We start from the raw sequence: 14,167 nt of genomic DNA, 5'->3' as shown, positions 1-14,167 counted from the left end.
CGTTAAGTAGCAGGTCACAAAAGGTAAACTATTAAACTAGGTCTCCCCATGGACATTTGGTAACTGCAGTATCAGGATTTTCCGTCTTTTTGAGCCCTTTATTTCTGACACTTTGATATCATGTGCTGACGTATTGAACATTTTGAAAATGTATTGTATATTCGCAAATCATTGTGGTTACCGTACCATACAAACCCGTCAAATATAAGTCGTCATTGTTTTCAACTGACAAATAGTAATACTTTTCCAAAAAAGTTAACATCTTTTCTCAATTATGAGACCACTGTATTAGCTCGCTGCACTTTTGTTGTGCGCATGGACAAGAAGGACATTCTATTTAAGGTTTACTTTTTAAGTTAATAGTAACGATATCTAAAATTCCTTAAATGAAACAACTGTAAAATTAATTTACTTAAAAATAGCCCGCATTCAACATATATCTCTGTAGTTTGTGTTCATTTCACTACAAACTGCTCGAGTCTGAAAAGACCATATTTTGTGCTCAGATTTTACTTGACAAGACTCGACAGTACTTAACTGTACTTAACTGTACTCGACTTAGGTCTCGACTTTACTTAATAAGTCTGATTAAGTACTTGATAATTTTGGTATAGTCTGAGTAAAGTCTGAGTAAAGTCGAGACCAAAGTCGAGTACAGTTAAGTACAGTTAAGTACTGTCGAGTCTTGTCAAGTAAAATCTGTGCTCCTTACTGGTCGAGCACAACATATGGTCTTTTCAGACTCTGAGCAGTTTGTACTGTTTAGTTGTTTCGTTTAATTGATTTATTACTTAAAAGCATTATGTTGTCCGACATCTTGTAGTTTTGTTCAATGAACATAACATATGCGCTAAAATATCACCTAATTAATGGAACAAAAACAAGTTTCTGAAATCACTTTCTGCAAATCAAGCTTAAATTCCTGATTCTGGATCAAAATTCCAATAATTCACTTAAATATTGTAATTATGATAAAACTTACTGTTATCTGAATGTCTTGGAAGATTCATTCTTTTTTTTTGGCATTTATTATGCAATGAGTTATTCTTTGCTGAGTAATTTGTTTCTCGTTTGATCATAAAATCATGAACCGATAATAAAATAAACCAAAACAAAATTGTTTTTCAATGTAAAACAAGGTAAGGAAGGAGAAATAAATTGAAGTGTTTCGATTCACGATTAATAATGTGAAAACAGATCAACTGGATATCAAACAAATTTTGATTTCATTTTCAATTGAAAAAGAGAGGCGGAGAATACCAAAGGGATATTCAAATTTATAATTCGTAAACGAACTGACTATTTTTACTATAAATTCAAAAGTGTCTGCAACATTTGCAATATTACATACTTTCCGTCATGAATGAACAATATTACGGGAACCTCCCTTCCTGTACTAATGCTCCTGATATCATCCCTGGGTTTTTTTTTGTAAGGTTCGTGCAGCTCAGTCGTTGTTTTTCTCTGTAGCGTTTTGTAAACTGGTGTTTGCCTTTTTCGTCGTTCGTTTTGTTTTTCACAATGATTTTCTCGGTTTTATGTCGACTCTGTATCTTCCGCCTCTTTACTTTTCATATTATTTGAGAATTTCATTCAATATTATAATCGTTATAATATATAACGTGTTTCTGTAATATTTATTCGAGGCTGATTAAAAAATATGTTCACACGTACTGATATAATAACATAAACGGTACTAATTTTTCTGTACCAGATGCGCATTTCGACAATCAATGTCTCTTCAGTGATGATCGAGGCCAAAATATTTGAAAATCCAAAGCTAATTTAAAAGATGACGAGCTATAAACCAAAAAACGACAAAAAAGTAAAGCCAAAGCTGGGTAAGGAATCAGAGCTTTGTATGAAGGAGATATATTGCTTACTTTTAAATAATTTCCAACATTTTGTAACAGCAAATTTTAATAACACAAAATCCGTATTTTCATGCCAGTACCAAAGTACTGGCTACTGGCCTGGTGATACCCTCGGGGACTATCAGTCCACCAGCAGAGGCATTAACCCAGTGGTAATAATAATATAAACGGTACCAAATTTTCTGCACCAGATGCGCATTTCGACAATCAATGTCTCTTCAGTGATGCTCGAGGCAAAATATTTGAAAATCCAAAGCGTATTAAAAAGATGAAGAGCTATTAACCAAAAAACGACAAAAAAGTAAAACCAAAGCCGGGCAAGGAATCAGAGCTTTGCATGAGGGAGATACATTACTTAATTTTAAATAATTTCCAACATTTTGTAACAGCAAATTCTAATAACACAAAATTCGTATTTTTATGCCAGTACCGAAGTCCTGGCTACTGGCCTTGTAATATCCTCGTGGACTATCAGTCCACAAGCAGAGGCAACGACAAAAACATAGTATCTGTATCGTACTTTCATGTTAATTTGACCTGTTGATACATTTTGTAATGCATTTTGTTTTATTTACTTATTTATATATCTCGTCTCACTATTTTTAATATTTTCCACCTTTGATAAGTGTTTGGTATGACGATAAATTTTCACTTCTGGTCTCGTACTATGAACTTCAAAATTATTTATTTTGTAATATAAATTTCCGTACTCCATTGTTTACCTAACGACAAAATTATCTTTATCTACCTGTGTACGTTATTTTTTTGGGGCGGTATTTTGTCCAAGGTTATGGTTGTCTTTCTGATATTGTTTTACATCTAACCCCCTTGTTTTAATAATTTTGTATTTACATTGTGTCATAGATCAGTTGTATTCGTGCAGTGTATGTTCACTTGTTTTTGTTAATATGTCTTTTGATTGAGTTAAGCCATTTCAATTGATATTTTATAGTGTGTCTTTCTATGTTGTGATGTTACACTATTGTTTCAGGTTTGGTGAAGGTTGGCGCCTATTAAAACGTTAAGAACCGCTGCATTTGTTTGCACCAAACCTAAATCAGGAATCTGATGTTCAGTGGTTGTCGTTTGTTGATGTGGATCATACGTGTTTCACGTTTCTTGTTTCTTATATAGATTAGACCGTTGGTTTTCCTGTTTGAATGATTTTACACTAGTCATTTTAGGGGCCCTTTATAGCTTGCTATTCGGTGTGAACCAAGGCTCCGTGTTAAAGTCCGTACTTTGACCTTAAATGGTTTACTTTATAAATTGTGACTTGAATGGAGAGTTGTCTCGTTAGCACTCATACCACATCTTCTTATATCTATCTCCTGCTCGTTGTATATTCGTACGTTGCCTATGATATTTGTCTTACGAAGACAAAAGGTCAAAACACATTAATTTGTTTTAAATTTCGGAAATATTACATTCTCTATCTTCAGACGACCACAATTTATCAAGACTGTACAGATAACGTACGTTTTGACTCCATAAGAGGCAACACTAGTTTGCCAATGTTAAAATATAGAACATCACATTTAACAATTCAAATAAAGGGGGAAACTGTAAATTGTAAAACTACACTTGGTCCATACGTATAGGTACTCGTCTTGTGCTCTGCATGCATCTGTCACAATGTGAAGTACAAATGTCGTCATAAAGAATGTGACACTATCGGCACATCAACAAACTTGCACACGACTATCATAAGATCTAGACCACGAAATATGTCTATTTCAAGTTGAGATAAACACAAATATTCCTTTTTAAGCAATGTTACAATGACTGAATGCTTTAACGAAATAGTTGACGCCACATTTAGACTTTTAGAGTTTTATTTCTAAATTCCATACTCTTTTACATAAAAATGCCTGTACACAGGGTTATAAAAGAAAAATAATGCCTGATTTTTTGTCTTCCACGGAAATACAGATTCAGTGCTGTGTTGTGCTACAATCCTCAGTCCCCTACACATAAATAAAAACGATTTGAGTTTATATTTCATTTATAATGTGTATGTATGAATTTTAATCGAAATGTCAGTGCAAGGAACTGCTTTTTATGCAATGCTGAGTACAATTTTGTAAAAAACTAACAAACATTTAAAATCAAAATACCAATCTTCTCCTTTCAACACTACAATTAGATATCGTTATAAGTAGTGACCTATAAAGCCACATATTATCAGCTATAAATAAACACGCGAGATATATTATATTCATACATGTACAATATGGGACGATCAGATATAGTTATCATAGATAAACGCATTAAATTAAACAAACAAGTTGCGCAGTATGTAAGTAATTTCATTTCAATTTTTTAAACTTTGAAACAAAGTCAATTCATATAAGACCGGTTCATCGGAAATAATTAGTACAACAAGTTGTTTAAAATAAGTTTACCTAAAAATACTTCAATCGATAACATGTTTTATCATAAAAATCGTGGTTACCCTTCTATCGATAAGTGTCATGCCAAAAAATGACTTGCATGGCCCGTCTTTCCATCAACAATACGGTAAGGTCCGTGTTTAATGGTCGCACATTTTCCTTAAATTTTGAAACTGATATAAATTGAAAAACTAACAGTATTCTCTATTTACTCACATGAAACAAACCGGGATGTGGTATTCAGTACGTAGGTGAAACTGGACGCTATTTATCTGAACGCACGCAAGAACACCTTTTTTGTTTAAAAGACCTCATAAATTCAAAAGTATCATTCATCAACACCTTAAGAAGCACAATCATTCTATTAAATATTTAACAGTTCAACCTTCAGAAGTAGTAAATAAGCAGCCTGGGGAATCTCATTCAAAGTTTGTACGATCACGGAAAATAAACAGTCTATCTTCTCGGTCTTAATGATAAATTCATGGGAATTGGTAATATATCAAGAACCGATTCTTTTAAGGTTTTGGATATAGTTTCTAAAATTGTTCGTAAAGACCGTTCTCATGGGCGTAGAATAAATAGCAATCAAAGAAAATTTCGTACCACAATACAAATATTTCGGACCTAATTACTATTTCAAAAAACAACAGCAGACATTATCTGTTTACCAAGCTCTGTTCTTTACCAGTTAATAAATTACATCAAATTTTAGAGGATTGCAACACCATTCCATATAGCAGTCCTAAGTATGAAATCGTCCAGATTATAATTGCACATTGTTATTCTTAACTGTTTCCCAAAATTGATCGCCCAGAAATTCATAAAAATATTTTATTAAAATCAAATATGTCAATAAAGGTTTTGATTTTGTAAATATTGGCAGTATTTTTAATGATCATTCTGTTAAAGAACAAATTCCTGGCTATTTTGATAATACTGAACTCCCTCTTATTTGTTATGTTTACAAAAAATCTACCCGGAAATATGTGTTTGATTATAGCGAAGTGTGTATAGATGTTAATATCTATGACAATACACCTACGTCATGAGATTGCAGTAATTCCGAATACACGTATGGCCCTATATGCCATGATATAACCGGAGACCTTAACATCATTCATGACCGAGAGTTGAAATCATTCCCCAGTAAAGGACCTAAATATCGTTCCCCGTCAATTATTAATTGGAATGAGTGTCGTAACATCATCCACAACTCACTCCATACTTACTGCTCGAAATAGATAAAACGAGAAAAAGCTGAAAAGAAATCCTTAAATTCGTTTTTAATTCAGTAACGACCATAGTTGATATTCTTGTAAAACATTTTAAAGAACATTTAACTCCTAACAAAAATCATAATAGCCCTATTTCTCGTATCAATTATAAGCTAAAAGAACTTGCCATGGAATTTGTTTTTGTCCTGGCTGATAAGGCTGCTAATAATATCATTATTGTTTGACATAAATTTTACATTGAGGTTCTGCAAAAGGAAATCACGAATTCACCAACATTCCAACTGACTCCATTTTCGGAAAATGACATCTGTAACAAACATAAACCTTTAGCTACCTCTTTACAAGCAGAACCAAATACAATGAAAGTTCCAACTATGTTCTGGCTTCCGAAGCTGCACACAACACCTTACAAATATAGATTTATTTCATCTTCAAGCCATTGTTCCACTACTAAACTGTCTATTCTACTTACTAGTACCCTTGGTACAATCAAAAACCTGGTAATAAAATGTTCAAATAAAGCCTTTGAAATTAGTGGAATTAACTACTTTTGGAGTGTCAAAAATTTGTTGGAAGTACTTGAAAAATTGCATGCATTGGTGATTTCGAATTTTTTCAAAGTTTTGATTTTTCTACCCTATATACCACTTTGCCTAATAATCTTATTAAGAAAAAAATCATTCACCTAATTAAATGGACTTTTAAAAAGTCAGAATGCAAATATATATGTTCAAACTTTTTTCGGTCATGTTTTTAGTAACAACAAACAAAAGAACTATGTAAATTAGACCTGCTTTGATACTATAACTACCCTTGCATTTTTAAGAGATAACATATTTGTTCGCTATGGATATCGTCGAGTTATCGGAATTCCAATTGGGGCTAACTGTGCACCACTTACTGCGGACCTGTTTCTGCATTGTCATGAGTTACAATTTATGACTGAAATCAGCAAAGACCCATCGAAACAACACCTGATACAAAAATTTAATAACACTTTTAGATATTTGAATGATATATTGGCTCTCAATAATGACTACTTCAGTATGTACACTAAAGAGATATATGCTGCTGAACCAACTTTAAATAAAGCTATTACTAACAATGAACACTGCCCATTCCAGGATCTTGATCTATATATCTTTAACGGGAAGTTTAACACCAAAATTTATGATAAAAGAGATAGATTGTTCATTTCCTACAGTTAAATATCCATTTTTAGATGGTGATGTTTCCTTTTCACCATCTTATGATGTTTATATATCTCAACGTGTTCGATTCGCTCGTGTATGTATCAACATATTTGATTTTAACGTAAGAAATCTCTGTATTACTGAAAAAATTATTACACCAGGGTTTTCGATATCACAAACTAGTCAAAACATTAACTTAATTTTATCATCAGTACAAGGACATCATTCGTAAATATAAATCAACATGCAGACATCTTATACGTTCAGGTTTTTCACATCCAATCTTTTATGGTAATATTCTATAAAAAAGTACAAAAATGTCGGCAATCACCTCAAAAGCTAACCAAACCTTTAAACAGACTTATTCAGAAAGGATATAGTTATGATACTGTTGTCAGATCATTTAAGATGGCATAATTTGATACTATTATTGATTCACTTATAGGGTCTTTGCATCGGAAATAAACACATTTATTCTAAAACCAGTTGTTTGCATGATACGGGTTATGTTCTTCTCATATATTTTATATGGTATGATATTAAACCCCCAACGGGAGAGATTGTGCTTGATTTTCATATGATGAAAACATAATCTTTCAATAAGTTTAATTGAGGTCTGGAGCTGACATGTCAGTAACTGCTAGTAGTCCTTTGTTGATTTATGTATCATTGTCATTTTGTTTTGATTTTTTTTGTTACCTATTCTTCAGACTTTTTCAGAATGACAACACCATTATTACAGAATTCTCATCTTCCGTTACCTATTCTGACATCGGACTCGGACTTCTTTTGAACTGAGTTTTACTGTGCGTATTGCTGTGTGCTTGTTTATTCTACATTGGCTATAAGGGAGGGTTGAGATCTCACAAAACATGTTTAACCCCGCCGCATTTTTGCGTCTGTCCCAAGTCAGGAGCATATGGCCTTTGTTAGTCCTGTATGTTTTTTTAATTTTAGTTCATATTTATGTTTTGGAGTTTAGTATGACGTCCATTTTCACTGAACTAGCACACGTTTTTTGTTTAGGGGCCAGCTGAAGCCCGCCTACGGGTGCAAGATTTTCTCGCTATGTTGAAGACCCATTGGTGGCCTTCGGCTGTTTTCTGCTCTTTGGTCAGGTTATTGTCTATTTGACACATTACCCATTTCCATTCTCAATTTTATACAAAAACTAATATGTAATAATTTGGTGAACAAAAAATCGTATCTTAATGATTTAACTTTCTGACATATATAATTGATTAGAAATACCTGGTTACTGATTACGTAAAGGAAACAACCAATAATGGCACAATCTGCTTCAAAGTCCTGCGATATCTGTATGAGAGGACCAGGGCATATCTACTGTGAACAATGCGACCAATGGATGTGTGAAAATTGCAAAACTTTACATTTAAGGTCAAAAATAAGTAGAAATCATACCTTTCTTAGTGAGAAAAATATCAACCTGGAAAGAAAACTGGTATGCAAAGAACACGACGAAAAATTCATATTTTACTGCATTGATTGTGATTTACCAATATGTAAAATGTGTATCGTAAAAAAACACAAAACGCATGATACGTCTGAAATCAACGAATCGGCACAGGAATTACAGACTAAAGTGAAAAAGGTAATTGACTCGAAGATTAAATCCGTTAACACAAATCTAGACAAAATTGAACAAGGCATGGGAAAGTACCAGAGCGACATAAAAAGAGCTATTCGTGTTATTACAGAAGATGGGAAACAGATGAAGCAGTGGATTGACAAGAAAGTACAAGCCCTCATTACATCATTTGAAGAAAAAGAGACAGCAAACCTGAAGGTCTTTCAATCAATTAGAAGTGGGTTTCAAAATGATTTAGCAAAGTTCGAAAAATGTCAGACTGCCCTTACTGAGAGCCAGAAAATTGCCGATGCTACTAAACTTCTCACACAATTGAAAAATATTACATCCGAGTTAGATGTTGAAGTTGAAAAGCAGCCAGCGGTCATTCCGACTATGGAATATAACAAAAAAAATGTATCAGAACGAGAAATATTCAATCTATTTGGAGACATATCGTTCCAGTAAGTTTATTAACTCGAGACAAGTGTTGTAAGGCCAATGGTTTGTTTTCACCTATTCAGGTGATTATTCATTTACCAATGAATGACTTTTGTTATAAGTTAATATGTTTTTGGTTATAATTATACATTTGAAATTCTTGTCTCTTCGTCAAGTATCATCCGTAACTAGAGGTGACACGCAAGGCAGACGTACAATTGCATCAAGGGATAACTAAGGCAATTACACGAACAGGGAGTTACACGTGTGCATGATACACACCAATCTAATTAGAATAACCATCCTTGTTCTATGCTCTGACAAAACTCCGTTCTACTTTCTGTTTTATTAGTAATACATACATTAGTCAATCAAATATTTGCCTCAACATTTGTCAAGGTGTGAATCAATAAAAAAGAATCACAGATCCCCGAAGCTCTTTAAATCAGAAAGTAGACGTTGATTTATCAGATCTTTGTAAGCGACAGGTGGACATAGGATTAGTATTTTAATCATTTAGGACTCAGAATTACGAAGAGTAATGTAAATACAAAGCACTAATATCAGAGTCATAAAGATATACTCATGAATCTGTGTAAATCAGAAACAAAAATGCACACCTACGAAAACATTGTACAAACATTTTTTTTTTTCTTTTTTTTATAATTTTGAATGTAATTTGTTAATATTTTATACAAAATATGCAATCAAATTTTTATTTTCTAAGGCAATAAGTAAAATAACAGTAAAATAACTTTATTCAAAATTTTGAAAAACAAGATTTCAATAATCCTGTGAAAATAATTAATTACCTTTTTTTTTTTAAAGTTTTAAGTTTAATATAATGTGTGTGATCACAATATTACTTCAGTTTACAATGTAATTATATACAAATATAAAAATTCGCCTCCGAAAGGCTGTTCATATACACAAATATAAAAAAAAGAACATGACTCATCTGTAAACTGACCAGCTATTCATGTTACATTAAAGATACACTTAAACTCACCAAATAGTTAATGCACACTCTGTACACGGTACACCAAATGTGTACGATAAAACAGCACACGATAAATGCATAAGCTAACGCGCATAAGCTAACGCACATGGTGTACAGTGTAAAAAAAAAAACTGAACACAGTTAACACACCCGTTGCACACAGTATTAAAAACAAGCTCACAAACACGCAACACAGCAACGCATAATATGGTTTACAAGGGCACATTTTTACTTTTACTTTTTATTCTATTTTTGGTAATATCCATTTGACGTGGCTCGAAACTTATACATCCCGTTATTGCGTTATTGTGCTATGGTAAAATTTGGAATTCTTGTCTTTCTTTTTTGCTAACTTGCTTTGTCTATTTGCCTTTTTGTTTTTCTTTGTTAACATATTTGTTTGTTTTTATAGTGATTAAGATTACACAATGTTGACTGCTGTACCCCATTTCGTTTTTTGAAATTTTTACCTGTTATGTCTGTTTGTTTTGTTCACACATCGTTGTCAATATAAAGGAATTTTATGCGACTGTCATACAAGTGGGAGGTTTAGCTAGCTATAAAACCAGGTTTAATCCACCATTTTCTACATAAGAAAATGCCTGTACCAAGTCAGGAATATGACAGTTGTTATCCATTCGTTTGATGTGTTTGAGCTTTTGATTTTGCCATTTGCTTAGGGACTTTCCGTTTAGAATTTTCCTCGGAATTCGGCATTTTTGTTATTTTACTTTTTCGTTAGTTAACGAATAGTATTACGCTGTATACGACACAATAAATGCACACACAAGCAAAAGGTATATAAAATATGGTAAACGCACATGCAGTATACTGGAAATAGTTTTATGAAAATATTTTAAAGTATGCATAATGGTTTTTAGCGTGAAAGATTAAATGCGTTTTCATTTTACACCATGAACTCATATTATTGTGGTACGAGGAGAAATATGACTACCGATAAATATTTGCCTGTTTTTTTTTTTTTTTCTTCAGAGAAATAGTTTACAGTGTAGAGCAGACGCCAAAGAAAGAGACCAGGTATTTCCCTTATATTTACAAGATGCATCCTACTTTCATAGAAAAAAAGTCCTTTTGTTATGTGCTTGGTTTTGGGATATTCACAATAAACTTTAAACAACATATTGAACGTAACAATGCGTTTCAATATGCAATTGACGAAAAAGCTACACTGATGCTGATATCATGCATAAAGCGTCATTTTCAGTTGTTTGCATTAATATAATAAATTGAGCAACATGACACTCCACCATATACAAATTGGAACTAAGCAAGGTGCTTTGGAAGTGCTAGCAGTTTCTGTTTCACTAGTGACATCAGTCATATTGTAACTGAGAAGTAACTAAAATAAATAGCAGGTATAAATGGGTCACTAAATACAACATTCAAATTAATGCATGTTTTATAATTATTATTTCATATTTATGTCTTGCAGTTGGGCGTGATGGTATAGGAGCTAATTTAATATGTTTATGAATGTATTTTCAAATAATGCATTTGATACATAAAACAGTGGTACTTTGTAGATTATATTCATATCTGTATATAAGCTTATTCAATGACTTTCATTCGTAGATAGTAGAACAGGCACCTCTTACTTTGTACAGAGACATTAGTCCACTAAATATTTGATAGAGTTTCCGATGCTTAGTCTAATGCTTTTTAAGGGAGAATTTTTGTTTACTGTTGTTTCCCATTTCTTTTTACTCATTGTATCATCTGTTCCTCTTCAACTGATTTATCAAGATTGCCCCATTCATATATTATTTACTTGCTCGTAAAATATGAAATATCAAGATTTGTGAACCAGTCTACCCTTATAGAGGTATAGGGGAGGGTTGAGATATCACAAAAAATGTTTAACCCCGCCGCATTTGTGCGCCTGTCCCAAGTCAGGAGTCTTTGGCCTTTGTCTTTATCCTTGTATGTTTTTCAATTTTAGTTCATGTATTTGCTTTTGAGTTTAGTATGACGTCAATTTTGACTGAACTTGCACACATTTTGTTTAGAGGCCAGCTGAAGCCCGCCAGCGGGTGCGGGATTTTCTCACTGTGTTGAAGACCCATTGGTGGCCTTGGCTGTGTTTTGCTCTTTGGTCGGGTTGTTGTCTCTTTGACACATTCTCAATTTTTATTCTCAATTTAACAAAGGTCTTTACTTTACAAAATGATACATGACATTGCATAATTAAAAGACATATCATTTTTTTTTATTATAATCATTATTCTTACCCACAACTGTTGCAAAAGTATCCGTACTGTGTGTTTGTTGGCCGTTTTGAATTGAGTTATACAGTCTTCTTATTTGTGTAAGTTTCAGTCCCTGTATAAATCATTTGAATTTAACAGTTGGGTATGTTTATTACAACGAAGTTGTGAATTGCAACATGCAAGAAACGTAGTAGAACTTTTCATTAGAGATGAAATGAATTATACGGACATTATGTGTAAATCATTGTGTGACATAAATCATAAATATTTGAACAACTATTGCAAAACACACACACACACATTTTGATATGCGTATTCATCGTTTTATTTTTTTACAGTTTCTCTGTCATCAGTTTTTATTTCCATATCTCTGATTTCAGAGAAGAGCCAACAAAGACACTGTACGGATACTTTTGCAACAGTTGTGGGTAAGAATACAGTTTTATTTAGGTTAAATGTGGGAAGATGTTTGGATAAACCACAGTGTTTCGAGAAACGATCCCTTCCAAGAATACCCGTTATCTAAGTTAGTCACAAGAAAAATATTGTAAAACGTAGGGGAAAAACACTGCACAACACTTACTTATTAAAACAAAAGGTCAGAATTATGAGATGATACCAGATGGCAATAACCTAACAAATAGATTAATTCTAAGAAAACATGATTTAGAAAACCATGAAATCACTTTCAGACAGATACAAGGAAAGAAAATGACTCAACGAAAAAACAATGATTGGGGAACAGGGTCTGATAACAACAGAAAATGAGAGAAAAGGAAGAAAATTACAACAAATATCTCATTTGTCATCGCAATGATTAATTCTAATCAAGTGCACTAAATACGAAAGGAAAGAATATGATTTGCAAGATTATATGTATTCCTATGCATAATAATTTAACCCGAAATAATAGATGATGAAATTAATTAGAAGAATCAGATTCAACAGTACATATTGAAATAAATTCAATCAATCTTTTAGGAGAGAAAAACTTTCTGAGTAAGTATGAATACATAATTACAACTACCTATTGAACATCGATCATTCATTAATTGTGACCATAAAAATAAAAAAAGAAATGTTTTGTTAGTGTATTGTATCCATTACAGTACTATGTGTTCACAATTTGGCATTCATTGTTTGTAATGTTTGTGTTTATAATGACTTTAAGTTATATAAACATTTATTTTGCCTAAAGTTGATGAACATAATTGGTTCTTTTACTTTCTGTCGCTTTAATCAAGGAAAATGATATAAGGCCTTATTTCAGAATACAGTATTAACCATGCAAAATACACATATTAAGAATAAAAAGATTTACAGAAGAGGTGTGTTTTAAAATTGTTTTTTTATGTAGACATGCTTTCGTTTAAAGATAAATAATATGTGGCAAATCCGAAAATGAACAAAACATGTATCTGGTCTTACTGATGACCATCTGTTGACTATATAAAAAGGTTGATTTCTATTGAAAACTTATACACCATTATCTTTATGAAAAGATGACTTAATGATCAATCACTGAAGCAGCGTGATGTTACAGTTTCAAGTTCATTCAGGACAAAATATAGTGGAATAAATATCAAATAAAAAAATAACATAACCTACTCATAAGTTATTACGGTTAAAAGTATTATGATTGTAGCGAAGTCATTTTATTATGCATTTTGTTTTGTAGAGAAAAACCTATGGAGTGAGTATACATGTATAGTATGTAAGCCTACATGTACCTATTCAGTTAAAACATATAATTGACTTTAAAATCTTCAGTTCCAATTAAAACTACTGTAAACGTGCATACATTTTTGTTTATAACTTTCTGGGATAAGTGAGTTTAAGATAATGTGAAGTCGTATAGAATAGAAAAATGTAAACTTCTTCCCAATGCAACACTTGTCATGTGTTAATGGTTAATCTACAGGAATATGAATACGAAGATGTGGTATGAGTGCCAATGAGACAACCCTCTGTCCAAGTCACAATGTATATAAAGTTAACATTTATAGGTCAAAGTATGACCTTCAACACAGAGGCCTTGGTTCACACCGAACAGCAAGTTATAAAGGGCCCCAAAATTACCAGTGTAAAATAATTCAAACAGGAAAACCAAAGGTCTTATTTATATAAAAAACGAGAAACGAGAAACACTTATAAATTACATCTACAAACGACAACCTCTCAACAACAGGCTCCTGACTGTATATATCATTTG

At 32.4% G+C, this 14,167-nt stretch overlaps 1 protein-coding gene and 1 long non-coding RNA gene across 4 annotated transcripts in view; both read left to right on the top strand.

The window, feature by feature from the left end:
- LOC127716007 (transcription intermediary factor 1-alpha-like) overlaps positions 1 to 14,167 on the top strand; it is a 371,430-nt gene that overhangs the window by 236,940 nt on the left and 120,323 nt on the right. The window lies entirely within an intron of this gene.
- LOC127716040 (uncharacterized) lies at positions 8,597 to 10,766 on the top strand. The gene is made up of 2 exons (XR_007988720.1): positions 8,597 to 8,750; positions 10,721 to 10,766. It is a non-coding gene; the product is annotated as an uncharacterized LOC127716040 (long non-coding RNA).

This window comes from Mytilus californianus, unplaced genomic scaffold (assembly GCF_021869535.1).
Source record: "Mytilus californianus isolate M0D057914Y unplaced genomic scaffold, xbMytCali1.0.p SCAF_9, whole genome shotgun sequence".
NCBI lineage: Eukaryota > Metazoa > Mollusca > Bivalvia > Mytilida > Mytilidae > Mytilus > Mytilus californianus.
The sequence above is the reverse complement of the archived record's forward strand: the minus strand, read 5'-3'. Positions and strand labels throughout refer to the sequence as shown.